Source organism: Myotis lucifugus, unplaced genomic scaffold, assembly GCF_000147115.1.
Source record: "Myotis lucifugus unplaced genomic scaffold, Myoluc2.0 scaffold_116, whole genome shotgun sequence".
Taxonomy (NCBI): Eukaryota; Metazoa; Chordata; class Mammalia; order Chiroptera; family Vespertilionidae; genus Myotis; species Myotis lucifugus.
The window spans coordinates 1,803,062-1,815,382 of record NW_005871164.1 but is presented as its reverse complement, the minus strand read 5'-3'; the positions used below and the strand labels follow the sequence as shown (position 1 = coordinate 1,815,382).

Below are 12,321 nucleotides of genomic sequence, written 5' to 3'. Positions count from 1 at the left end.
CCGGGAGCCCTTGGGAGATGTCCAGCTGATGGCTTAGCCCACTCCCCGCAACAGTTGGACATCCTTAGCACTGCCGTGGAGTCAGGAGTGGCTCCCACCACCACCACTGCACTTACCAGCTGTGAGCCCAGCTTCTGGCTGAGTGGCGCTCCCCTTGTGGGAGCGCACTGACCACCAGCACCAGAGGGCAGCTCCTGCATTGAGCATGTGCCCCCTGGTGGTCAGTGCACATCATAGCAACCAGTTGTTCCGCTGTTCAGTCGATTTGCATATTAGCCTTTTATTACATAGGATAGAAGACTTCTGTTGAAAAATCACTTTAAATGACAAATAGAGAACTAATATCCATTGCACAACTGTGTATAGAGAGCTAAAGAAGCTAAGGCAGGCAAGGAAGTGGGCTGAAATTTGAGGTAATTCCCATGGCTGTGCTCATGTCTGCTGGCTAAGGAAGTGGTTTTGGGAGGTAAGTATAGGAGCCCAGCAGGTAAAGATAACCTTACACTGGCTTCCCTGAACTCATGGGTTTGGGGCTCTGCAACCTAACTTGTCATGAGAAAGATTGGGAGGATTCTGATCATAAAAGCCACAGTAGCATACAAAGCTAAGAATTCCAGGCAGAGTTGGTTTTAAAAAATCTTTGTCCTCAATAGTTGACTCTGGAGACATGTGTAGGACTCCTTTAGGATGATGGACAGCTGCTCTCCATCTCCAGTGAATACCGTGCAAGGAGTTGATTTAAGCTGCCTCAGAGGAGATTAAAGTGAGTGCTATGCAGACAATTAATAAATCAGTAAAATCCACTTCTTGCAGAAGTACCCTTTGTGAGGGGTGTCTTTTCATAGGAATGCACGGTCCACTTTTCCTGATGTGCGGTCACCTAAATTTAGGATAAGGATTTCAGTCCTCCCAGCTGTGAGTCTTTCTGAGGTTTTGCGCTGCTTTGGTAGAAAATTGAGGTATAAATAAAAGTGGGGGGAGGGTACAATCTGCAGTAAGGGGTTCAGTGCAGCCTAAAAGAGCCACATGAATCTGAACCATAGTTCTGCCCCCCCCCTTCACCTCCCACCGGGCATGCCAGGCCCAAGGTAAAACCAAGAACTCACATCCCACTGTGCTTTTCCCAAACGCCTCCTTGCTGCTTGTCCAGGTTCCTTCTTTCTCTAGATCATGCTTCTCTTATCTCTGCACTGCTTACTACACATTTAACACCATCATTAGAATTTAATTTATAAAACTGGAAGCTACTTAGAAAACAGAGGCACTTTAAAAAATGTGTTTTAAAACTATTTCCTATCTATGACCCAGTCCATTAGGTTTGGGGACTCAGTGCCTCCCTCTAGCGGGGAGGCAGTAAATCACCAGAATTGATAAGACATGGACGGATTTTTCAGTCATTGCTGTCGCTGGCCTCAGGCTCCTTATGTGGAAAATAGGAGACAGTCATGGGTTGCATGGCCCATAGGGTCATTCTCACATTCAACAGATTTACTGAGCTCAGAGTATGTACTGGGTACAGCCTGTACTCTGGGGATTCAGGCAATGAGAATGGGGGAGAAATGCTGCTGGGCAGCACCGAGGCCAGGGTCCCTGGCATCTCCCTAACCCGGGTCTCGTAAGTGTGGCTAATAGCGGCGCAATAGGTCTGTATGAGCCGGGCCTGCTGACACGAGTGACGCCTTCCTGAAGTTAAATTCTGTGGTTCAGATGTGAGCTGGGAGATTTATTGCTTCATAGTGTGGGATGTTATGAGCACACCTGACTCAGACTTTCCAACAGCAAGATTTCTCTGACAGGAGCCAGAGGCCCATGCAAGGCTTAGGCCCATGGGGAAGCGGGAGTTGGTTTCATTTTCCACTGTGGAAGTTATATATATAGAGAGAGATTAAATGGTGGGGCCCAAGCAGCCCTCTGATTACTACCTAACTTGGGACCTAAACATAAGCCTTTCCACTTTATCTAGAGCACTCTACATTCATTTATTCATTTATTCATGTATTTACTCATTTATTTATTCAAATGACAACTGTTCACTTACTTTTTTACATAAGTGTAGTAGTTTCCCGTTGATGCTGCAGCAAACTTAGTGAGTTAAAACCGCACGCATTTATATTCTCTTAAATTCCTGAGGTCAGAAGTCTGGAGTCACAGTGCTGACAGCCTCAAGGAAGACCATTCCTCGCCTTTTACAGATTCCAGCATCCTTGGGCCTGTGCTCCTTCCCCCCATCTTCAAAGTGCAGGACTCCAAGCTCTGGTTCCATTGTCATATCTCTTTTTTTCTGAGTTTGACCCTCTCCTCTCCTTCTAGAAGGACCCTATGATTACATTAGACCAGTGGTCGGCAAACTCATTAGTCAACAGAGCCAAATATCAACAGTACAACGATTGAAATTTCTTTTGAGAGCCAAATTTTTTAAACTTAAACTATATAGGTAGGTACATTGTTACTAACTTAATTAGGGTACTCCTAAGGCTCAGGAAGAGCCACACTCAAGGGGCCAAAGAGCCGCATGTGGCTCGCGAGCCGCAGTTTGCCGACCATGGCATTAGACCCAACCAGATAATCCAGGAAATTCTCCATATGTCAAGATCTCTAATTTAATCTCATTCGCAAAGTCCCTTTTGCCCTATAAGGCAGCATTCACAGGTCTCGGGGATTGGGAGGTGGACATCTGGGGGCGGGGCATTATTCTGTTCATGGCACTAAGTGACACATTCATTTAGGAGGCTGGAGGTACCTAGCAGATAGCAAGCTAAGTGCTGGCGTACCACTGCCTGCCTGACAGGCCTTTCCTGGAGGGCTCAGTTGATAGGATGCTGGGCAGTGGGGAGGGAAGGCAAGAAATCAAATACGTGCAACCATGTGACGGGAGTCAGAATAGCAGCTTGCATGGGATTCTGGGAGCAGGAGGGATGATCCACCAAACCCACTGCACTGTTGTCCCTTGAGACCCTGCCATCTGCCTCACACTTATTTTTTAATAATCTATCCATACCTAGCACCAAGGACAGTCTCATTTCATCAAGGGAAATAAAACACATCAAAAGATTGTCTGTAGAGGAACCTGAATCACTAAAAACGTCATGAAGTTTCCTTCTGCTTTTTTCCCTCCAGGTTATTCTCTGTAGGTGGTGTCTTATATATTCTTTGTCACCCAGGTCACCATCTTATTTAGTCAAGTGAGTTAGGAAACAGGTTAGAAAAAAAAACATAATTATTTTAGACGTGGAAGGGGCCAATAGAGTGACTGGTGGGAGAGGGCATCATTCCCCCAGCTTCCTCTGTGGCAATGTTTAAACACAGGCGGCCTGGCTGAGTTACCACGAATCCTAACATTGACAATGGGTTGCCCCCTATAGTCCTCTTGTGTCCGTAGCTACCCTCTGTGCTGCTCTGCTATAGTGAATATACTTCCTCTTGTCTCTGTTCTTCTCTGTGGAACATGAAGTGAACCCACATTGGCTAATTCACTTAGAAAGATGCCAATGGGCACGTGGAAACACTAACAGCTTCTGCCACTCACAGGACCTCAGAGGGTCACCTAGACTCCCTGGGTCCCTCGGTTTTCATATTTGTAAAAGGTTAGGTTTTGGACTAGATTAGGGATCACAAACACAAATGCCCACAGTTGCCAAATAAAAGTGGGTCAGGTAGCCCTAGCTGGTTTGGCTCAGTGGATGGAGCGTGGGCCTGCGGACTGAAGGGCCCCGGGTTTGATTCCGGTCAAGGGCACATGCCCAGTTGTGGGCTCGATCCCCAGTGTGAGGTGTGCAGGAGGCAGCCGATCAATGATTCTCTCTCATCATTGATGTTTCTATCTCTTTCTCCCTCAATTGCCAAAAAAAAAGTGGACCAAGTCTGAGAAAAATCAAGTGTTCTCTCGGGGTTTGCCTTCTATTTTTCTACTGTCGATAAGAAAACAGGTACAGAGAGAGGGTTGTTGTTGTTGTTGTTGTTGTTTTTACTTGTTTTTGTTTGTTTGTTTTGTCTTTAATGAAATAACAAAATTCTTGCTTATGAAGTAGCATCCCATACCGGGTTGAATGCCAAAGGGCAGTAGGGAGTGGTGGAACTGCAGCAAACTGCAGAGCCACTGTCAGGCCTGCAGGCAGCAGCCCCAGCCCAGCTGCAGCAGAGTCAGATGCCCCAGAATGCGGACAGACGGCCACATGGCTCAAAAGAAGATGAAGTTCAGTTTGATGGGCAGTCTCTCAGTCTGTAAATAAGGCTTATTTTCTATGCATGAACTAAACAATGTGTTAGACGACGGGCAACCCTCCGAAGAGAAACACGATTTCTAAGGTTTCTTCTTGCTCATCAAACTCTGGGATTTCGATGCTTCTTTGCAATCCCATGAGGCCTTGCTACATGAGTGTGAAACAGAGTGTGTCTGCCTGGAGTGCTGTGCCCACCAGGAGCCAGCATCGCTGAGCACCTCCAGGTACAGTCATGTGCTGGTCACTTTACCAGTGTGAGCGCTTGTCTTATGACAAGAGCCCTTGGAACCAGTGTTAGTACGTTCCTCATTTTACAGAAGAGGTGACTGAGGCACCGAGAGGTTAAATCGCTTGCCCAAAGAGACGCATTTCCACCTGAGCTCCTTTGCACCCTTTTAGCTGGCTTGATAATTTGCCATAAAAACCGAGCTCCCTTTATCAGGAGCTGCAGTGAGTCGCTGTCCCAGGAGAGAACAGAGAGGTAGGTAAGTGCTCAGCAATCTGCAGTGGTGTCCAAGTTTGCCTCTCCACCTCTTATTTTATCCCCCCTGGGTGGAGAGCCCTGAGCGGTGTGCTCCCTGAGCCCAGCTCCATTATTTTTAATGATGGTCTATGCTCAGTTATTGACACCTTGGCCTGCATTTAAAGGAATGCAATATTTAACCCAAGTTATTTTCATTTGAAATGATCTAATTGAAAAGCAAAATGACTTTTTCCTGAAATAATTCCTTAAAAGTAGTCTCAGATGTGATTAAGCAGTTGATACTTGTGGAAAGGGAACCTTTCTAGTTATCTTAAAATTTGTCACTCATCAAATATTTGTCCAGTTCCTTTGATGTACACACAAGTGTATGACATAGCCTGGGACCTTCCCTGGAGCCCAAGGCCTGTCTGGCGGAGATGCTGCTTCCTTCACAAATGCTAATTCTTACCAGGACACGTTTGACTTCAAGCTCCACCACCTTCTTCCCCAGCAATGACTTAAACACCGTAAGCAAACTAAAAGCTTTAAGTGCACTAGAAAGAGAAGTTAGGGTTGAGAAGTTATATTAGACAATCAATTACAAAAGATACCTGGGAAAGTTCCCTTACATAGCAAAATATCTCTAAAATATTTAAAGTGTGAGTTTCCCCAACTTCTAACATAGTAGCATTTTTCTTCATGAACACATGTAAACGCAAGGCAGACTGAGGTTCCGGGATTGAGGCCTTCAGGAGCTGCAAGGTTCCTGAGTCTCTTCCTGGTTGGTACCAGAACCACCTGGGGGAATCCTGACACATCCCACTGTCCGGGGACCTCCTGGAAGCTCCTGACTTAGAGTGATCTGTTTAGTTTTGCCATTTCCAAGTCTGATGAGTCATCTTCATCCCCTGTATTGGCAGCTAGCAGGTACTTTAGAACCTATTCATTAACCGGCAATGTCCCCTCATTGTGCAGAGGAGTAAATGGAGCTGATGTTCATAGCCCAGTGCTCAGTCCAGGGCAGAACTGCATATGCATCTCTACAGTGTCTGGCTGATTCTTACACACACAGTCCATGGCTCAGTAAGTGACCTTGCGGTTAGTTAGCCAAGAGGAGCAAACTCTTTAGAAGTCTGCAGAGAACTGGACTGTAACTTACCCAAGTTACTTAGAAAAGTGCTTCCGTTTTCTTTTTATAACTAAACAAAATAAGGCAAGCAAAGGCAAATACGTGGATCAGCAGTCAGGACCGCCAATGAATGCACACAGCTGGAAAAATGATCTCAAATTCTACTGTCTGCTGAGAGGGTAGCTAAGTCGTTGCACAGGGATTTATAAAATTATAATACACACAAGGATATGCAAGTTTATTGAGTGCTTTTATTTATGTCTGTGGCCTGTGATCTCAGGAAGTCTCAAGGGCCTTTGGTTCCGCTTTAAGAAAGTTGGCCTTTTACCTCGCTGACCCAGCTGAATAAAGTGGTGTCACCATCCCCACCCCCCCCACCCCCCACACAAAAGAGATTTGGCCTTTTCTTTGAATTGCTGTGAACTTTGAATAGTTGCTGAGGGGGGTAATGGTGATAAAGGGAGTGTTTTTATTGTGTGTTAAGTTTTAAAGGGCGAAAGTGTTCCTTGAGGAAGCAATTTTCTTCCTTCCTCTTTGTGTTCTTCTTTTGGTTTTATTTAAAGCAACATCCTCTATTCAAATACGTTTAGGACTCAGTGGTTCTCAACCTGTTGGGTCGAGACCCCTGAAAATACATCCTGCATATCAGATATTTACATTACGATTCATAACAGTAGCAAAGTAACAGTTATGAAGTAGCAACGAAAATAATTTTATGGTTGGGGGTCACCACAACATGAGGAACTGTATTAAAGTGTTGCGGCATTAGGAAGGTTGAGAACCACTGTTAGGTAAAGAAGGCAGGCTTTCTCAAAGTAAGTGCCTGATGAGATTCAATACCACCCAAAACATCGTCCTACCTAAAAGATTTCTCTTCCCTTTGAAATCATTCTGTAAGATGAATTAATGATTGTCCAACCTAAAAAAAGAGTTTTTTAGAATTCCAGAAGTTTCCAAAACAGCCTCATGTGGGAGCACCCGCTTGTTAGCACACCTGGACAAGGGGAACACTCACCTCTAATTCCAAGGTCATGTTAAATACTTGGGAAGGAATGGAGATGTTTTAAATCCTATCAGTAAGAGTTTAGTTACTTACTTACTTACCGGGAATTTAGAACCCTTGGTTGAATGGATTCTGACTCTATTTTCTCTTTCTCAATTTCTGTCTAAATTCTCTGCTCAGACATGAATACTTCTCTTGTTAGATGCTTTGACCCTGAACTGAACTCTTACCAAGTAAAAGCAGAAAAGAATCTCCTTGTTAAAACCAATGTAACCTCTGGATAAAATGGTGCCCTGGAAAAGCACCTCTTCAGACAGGTGAGCCGGGGTTTGCCCACGAACACGAACCACACTCCTCGGCTCCGCTCACAGTGGGCCAGACCCTCTTTGGGATATTCAGATAGTGTCTCTGGTCAGGAGGTTCTGTGGATAGGCTCCAACCCAGGTGGCTTGTTAGTAAGTGCGTAGCTTGGGCAAACACTTAGGGCAATTCAGATCATTAACCGGCATATCAGCTATTTCTTCCTTGTAGGAAATAAATACATTTGAACAGCAAAATCAGGATGATTTCAGTCCTTGAACTTTGATCCTATTTTCTTAACTGACCTCAGGCTAGAAAACTATGATTTTCTTCCTTTTAGGACTTGGCTTATCAGTGCTTTATGAAATGGAGATAAGATAGTCCTTGGGGGAAAATGAACAACTTTCCTGAGATCTCTCCTATACAGTCACCTTTCAGCTAGATCATCCTTATTGATTTTGTCTGCATGGTGACGATGAAGAGGAGTCACCAGGTGTGGGTTTGAGAAAAATGGTCCGGCCTGGCATCTGCTATCTGCATTTAAGCCATGGCAGGCTTCAGGTGTTCACTGGCCTGGCAGGCCTACCTGAGGAGACAGAACCAGGCTTTTGCAGGCTTAGAGCTGGTCCCTGAGTCCTGTACAGCAGATTCGGACTTGGGGAAGTGGCCACCTGCAAGAAGGGATCTTCTCCAGGAACAAATGTAGACAAGGGCTCAGACTCTGCTCAGGTCCTCAACCTACGTGGGCGCCAACCCAGAACACTTCACAGAATCCCCGGAGCCGAGACTGTGCCCTGGCATGTTTAAAAATGTCCCCCAGGGAGTGTAATATGTCATTAGGACCGAGGGTCAGTCAACACCATGCTCCTGAAGAGCTTCTCTAGCCAGCTCAGATCTGTGGGGAAAGTGCAGGAGAAGATTCTTAAAGAGGGTTAATTCACAGAGTGTAGGCAAATGGACTTCAATGGAAATTCAATGACTTTTCCATCTCACAAGTACTTTCGCTGTTGCTAGAAGGGCAGTTATCTAATCTCAGGTCATCTAAGGCTGTCCAGCTGTGCCAGTGACCAAGGTGGAGGATTTGCCTCCACACACTGGGCTCTGTAAACTCCTCCTGTTCTCGAAGGGCAAAGATAGTGAAGTTCATTGAACACATTTTGTTCCCTCCACCCCATGGTGGTCTGTCAGCCACGCATTCAAATACAAATGTAAGCAGTTTCTGTATTCTCTTTTCTCCTGTGTAAGCGGTCATATAGGTTAGTGACGGGAAGAAGCAACCTGAGGAAAGGAACATTGCAAACCATTAAAAAGAATGCCATGACTCACTGTGGAGAGACCACACATGCCGGATAGTGGGTGGAGAAAGTGTGAAGGAGAAAGTAAGAAGTTCAGGGTCAGACAGACCTGGAAGTAGATCCCAGTTTTCTCTCTCAATTCCTTTTGTCAACTTGGGCACATGAGTTAGTTTGAGTCTCTCTTCTCTCTTCTCCATAGAGGGTATAATGAGGCTAACAGCTGGACAGGCTGCTGTCTTCCAAGGGCTTCGGCAGACCTGATTTCATAAGGATAGAGGCAGTGTATAACATGCACAGCACATGTTAAACAGTCAATGAACAGCAGCTAGTACATATTGTTATTACACATCTAGCCCTATCTATCTACTCAACTATTTTCTCTTCACATAAATGCTTCCTCTTACCCTGCCCCACTCTAGCCCACCCTAGCAGCTAGCACCATGGAAACTGCTAAAAATATAAATGTCTCAGAATTGGAGAAAATGGCAAAACTATGAGAAACGTAGACATATCAGGAGTGCTGACCCTGGGGTCAGCTCCCAGACAGGACTGCCTTTCGGGTGGTATCTTTTCCCACTGCACAATCTTGGCATCCCCAGACCCTATCTGCCAGTATTTTCTCATTTAGATATATTTCTTTAAAATGCCACCTATTAAATGCAGCACTCCACGTAAGAAATAAAGAACAGGGAAAATAAACACAGCTGTCCTTGAAGAACATTTCGTTAAGCTTTTTTTTTAGTTAAAACGATGATGAGAAAAAAATATCAAGTCCCAGCTGGGGCCTCTGTGTGGAGTCCCCATGTTCGCCCACATCTGCCTGGGTTTTCCCTGGGGACTCTGTTTCCTCCCACATCCTCAAACTGTGCACCTGAGGAGAACGGATGTGTCAACATTGTCCCCGTCTCAGTGTGGGTGTGTGAGTGGCCCTGGGATGGAAGGGTGTCCTGTCCAGAGCGAGTCCCTCCTTGTGCCTGATCTGCCTAGAGAGGCTCTGCTACCTGCAACCCTGAACTGGAATAACTGGGTTGGACAATAATTCTCTTACTGTTTTTATTAACGTTGCTTAAATGTATATAGAGCTCATGTCTATCTCAATGTTTAATGTTAGAAGTGTTTTAGGTATTCATTTAGAAGTTTATTGATGTTTCTGTGACCAGAAATATGCTATAGGAACTTAACTCTTGTTTATATCAATTTGCCTATGGTAAAGTTGGTTTTATTATCTGTCATCGTTTCACTTAGAAGTCAGTTTCCAAAAACCTATTCTTTAAGGGATGGTCATTTACATGTTAGTATGAGCCACAAACTCATCTCTGAAAACGAATTTAGGATGTGGGATGTGGAGGGGAAGAAGACAAGAAAATAATTTTCCTCAGGTTATTCAGGATTATAATCCTCTGTGCTGATTAAATAAGTTTGGGTGAGACTCACCTTGAACAAGGGTACCAGGGAAGAGGTGTCAAGAAGTAGCATTCGGATAGAGAAGTGAAGAGAAAGCCAGCTAATATGATGGGCAGATTACAGCCATCATTCCTATGGTGTGCCCAGTGCTCCTCCTTCTCCTGCCCTCACACTCCCAGGACCCAGACCCAGGCTGGAACCAGCATAGTAACTGCTGAAGGCTCGATATGCTAGCTCGTGCCATGTTCTGCACACCTTCTGTGGATGCACCATATGTCAGAGTGACATTGCAGAGGCCCTTTTGCAAGCCCATTGAATTGGGGCCCTATAATGGCTTATTTTCTGTCCTCGTCTGTTTAAATCAGTGATTCCCAAAGTGGGCGCTACCGCCCCCTGGTGGGCGCTGCAGCTATCCAGGGGGGCGGTGATGGCCACAGGTGCATTTGTTTTAACTTTTTTTGTATTACCTTTTTATTCTGAGCTCAATAAATAGTTTCATAATTTCAAACTTCAATGTTTCTAATTTACACCTTTCTTTACTATATTTTACGAAAAAGGTAGAAACATTAATACATATATCTTTCTGTTTAATTGCTATTAAAATTTTAAAAAAAATTAATTTCCAGGGGGCGCTGAGTAATATTTTTTCTGGAAAGGGGGCAGTAGGCCAAATAAGTTTGGGAACCACTGGTTTAAATGAACAAGCAAAGATTGATGGTCATTCATGATGATCCATTGTTTTGTAAATATACCAAAGTATATTTTTTTCCAAATGTATTCTGTTTGGTAGGTTTGCCATTCCACCCCCTCCAATAAAGTTGGCTTCTACACTAAGTTAATAAATTAGCATGGTAAATTCATTTCTACCCATTAAAGCCAAGCCTATAGCTTAGTCTGAATTAGGAAGCCGCTACTGTAATTATAAGTGATGATCTGAAAAGAATCCCACTGCAAAGCATTCTTTTCTGTTTCATTTACTACGTGACTTGTAAATATATCCTTAAGATACGAATTAGGCTGCATGTCTCTAGAGTCATTATAATTAATATTTTCTAATCCTTCTATTATTGTATTTTTCTTCTCTTTGGCTATTTATTTCCTTTTTTTCTCCTGAGCATTGCATATCACCATTGGAGAATTGGTAGTGAAAATTGCCGCAAGAAAAATTAATATGTGTTTTATGGTTTACACTTTCACATCATCTCATTTGGTCCCTACATTAACCTTTCTCGATAGGAAGGGCAGGAAGGGCAGCTTCGCTTTGCAGGTGGAGAAGCTGTTTCCCAGCAGCAGCTGACTTTATGAGCATCGTGCAGTGTCAGGTCACAGTGGACTTGGCCTTTTGATTCCAAGTCCCACAGTCTTGCAGGGGGAGCACGCATTATTACATTCCGCACCAGTGGTCCTCCAATCTGGCCATGCCTTGGAATCATCTGGAGATGATAAGTGATGCCCTGGTTCCACCCAGGATTCTGATTTCATGGTCTGGGGTGCGGCCTGGTTATGAGGATTTAAAAAATCTCCACAGGTCAAGTTTAATGTGCAGCCTTGTTTGAGATCCACTGCACTACAAGGTTTTAGAGTGACCTGCATTTTTTTCTTGCTCAGCCTCTTAAAGCTCCCTACAATCAGGGTCTTGGATTCATTGACCTACCACCAGCATTTCCCCCAGAGTAGCCAACCTGGTACCTTGTTTAGAAGACACATTGAACTTCAGTGGGAGTTAGTCTTTGAAAAACAGTAAAATTCACCTAAATGAAAAGGTCCTTTGGTTTTATGGATTCTCTGATGAGAGACCACCAAGGAGTAGGGGTATTCCACTGAGGCACAGCAAAGGATTATGAGTACTCAGGTGAGAGAAATCAGAGGGTTATGGGAAACTTAAAAAGCTTTAAGTTTCCTAAATGAGTCTCTCACAAGCTGTGAAATGTTTGTGGATTTGCTTTACCCTCAGGGCCTGGGGAACTCACTCCCAGCCATTTTTAGTCCATGGGTTAGTAGTGAAAGCATTGCTGAGGAGGCTTTTATGGGTCAACTGGAAAGACTGTTGGGGGAACATGTGGACGTGGGAAAGGTCAGTGAGTCATGCAGGAAAATGCTGGAGCAGAGGGGCCCGGTTCAGAGACCCAGGACAGGGTGGGCAGAGAACAGTGGAGATGCCTGAGGAAACTGCAGTGCTGAGGAAAGCCCTGCTGGTGGAAAGGCATGGCTGCAAGTGAAACAATTTCAGTTGCATAAATAAGAGGGAACCATGGGCACAAAGAAAACAAGACATGATTCTCAATTTACCCTAGTTAGTGTTGCCTGTTAACTACAGTTGAGGCCTAATTTCCTTTTTAAAACTTAGAACAATTAGCAAGTTTTAGAAAGTATAGGAAGGGGGCGGGGGGTAAGAGACCAACCGAAGGACTTGTATGCATGCATATAAGCATAACCAATGCACATAAGACACTGGGGGGTAGGGGAGGCCAGGGGATTGTCAAGGGCGAAAAAAAAGGAGACATATA

General features: G+C 44.5%; 1 protein-coding gene across 1 annotated transcript in view; it reads left to right on the top strand.

The window, feature by feature from the left end:
- The window catches only part of NCKAP5 (NCK associated protein 5), an 859,015-nt gene that overhangs the window by 602,148 nt on the left and 244,546 nt on the right, over positions 1-12,321 (top strand). The gene's annotated exons all lie outside the window — the stretch shown is intronic.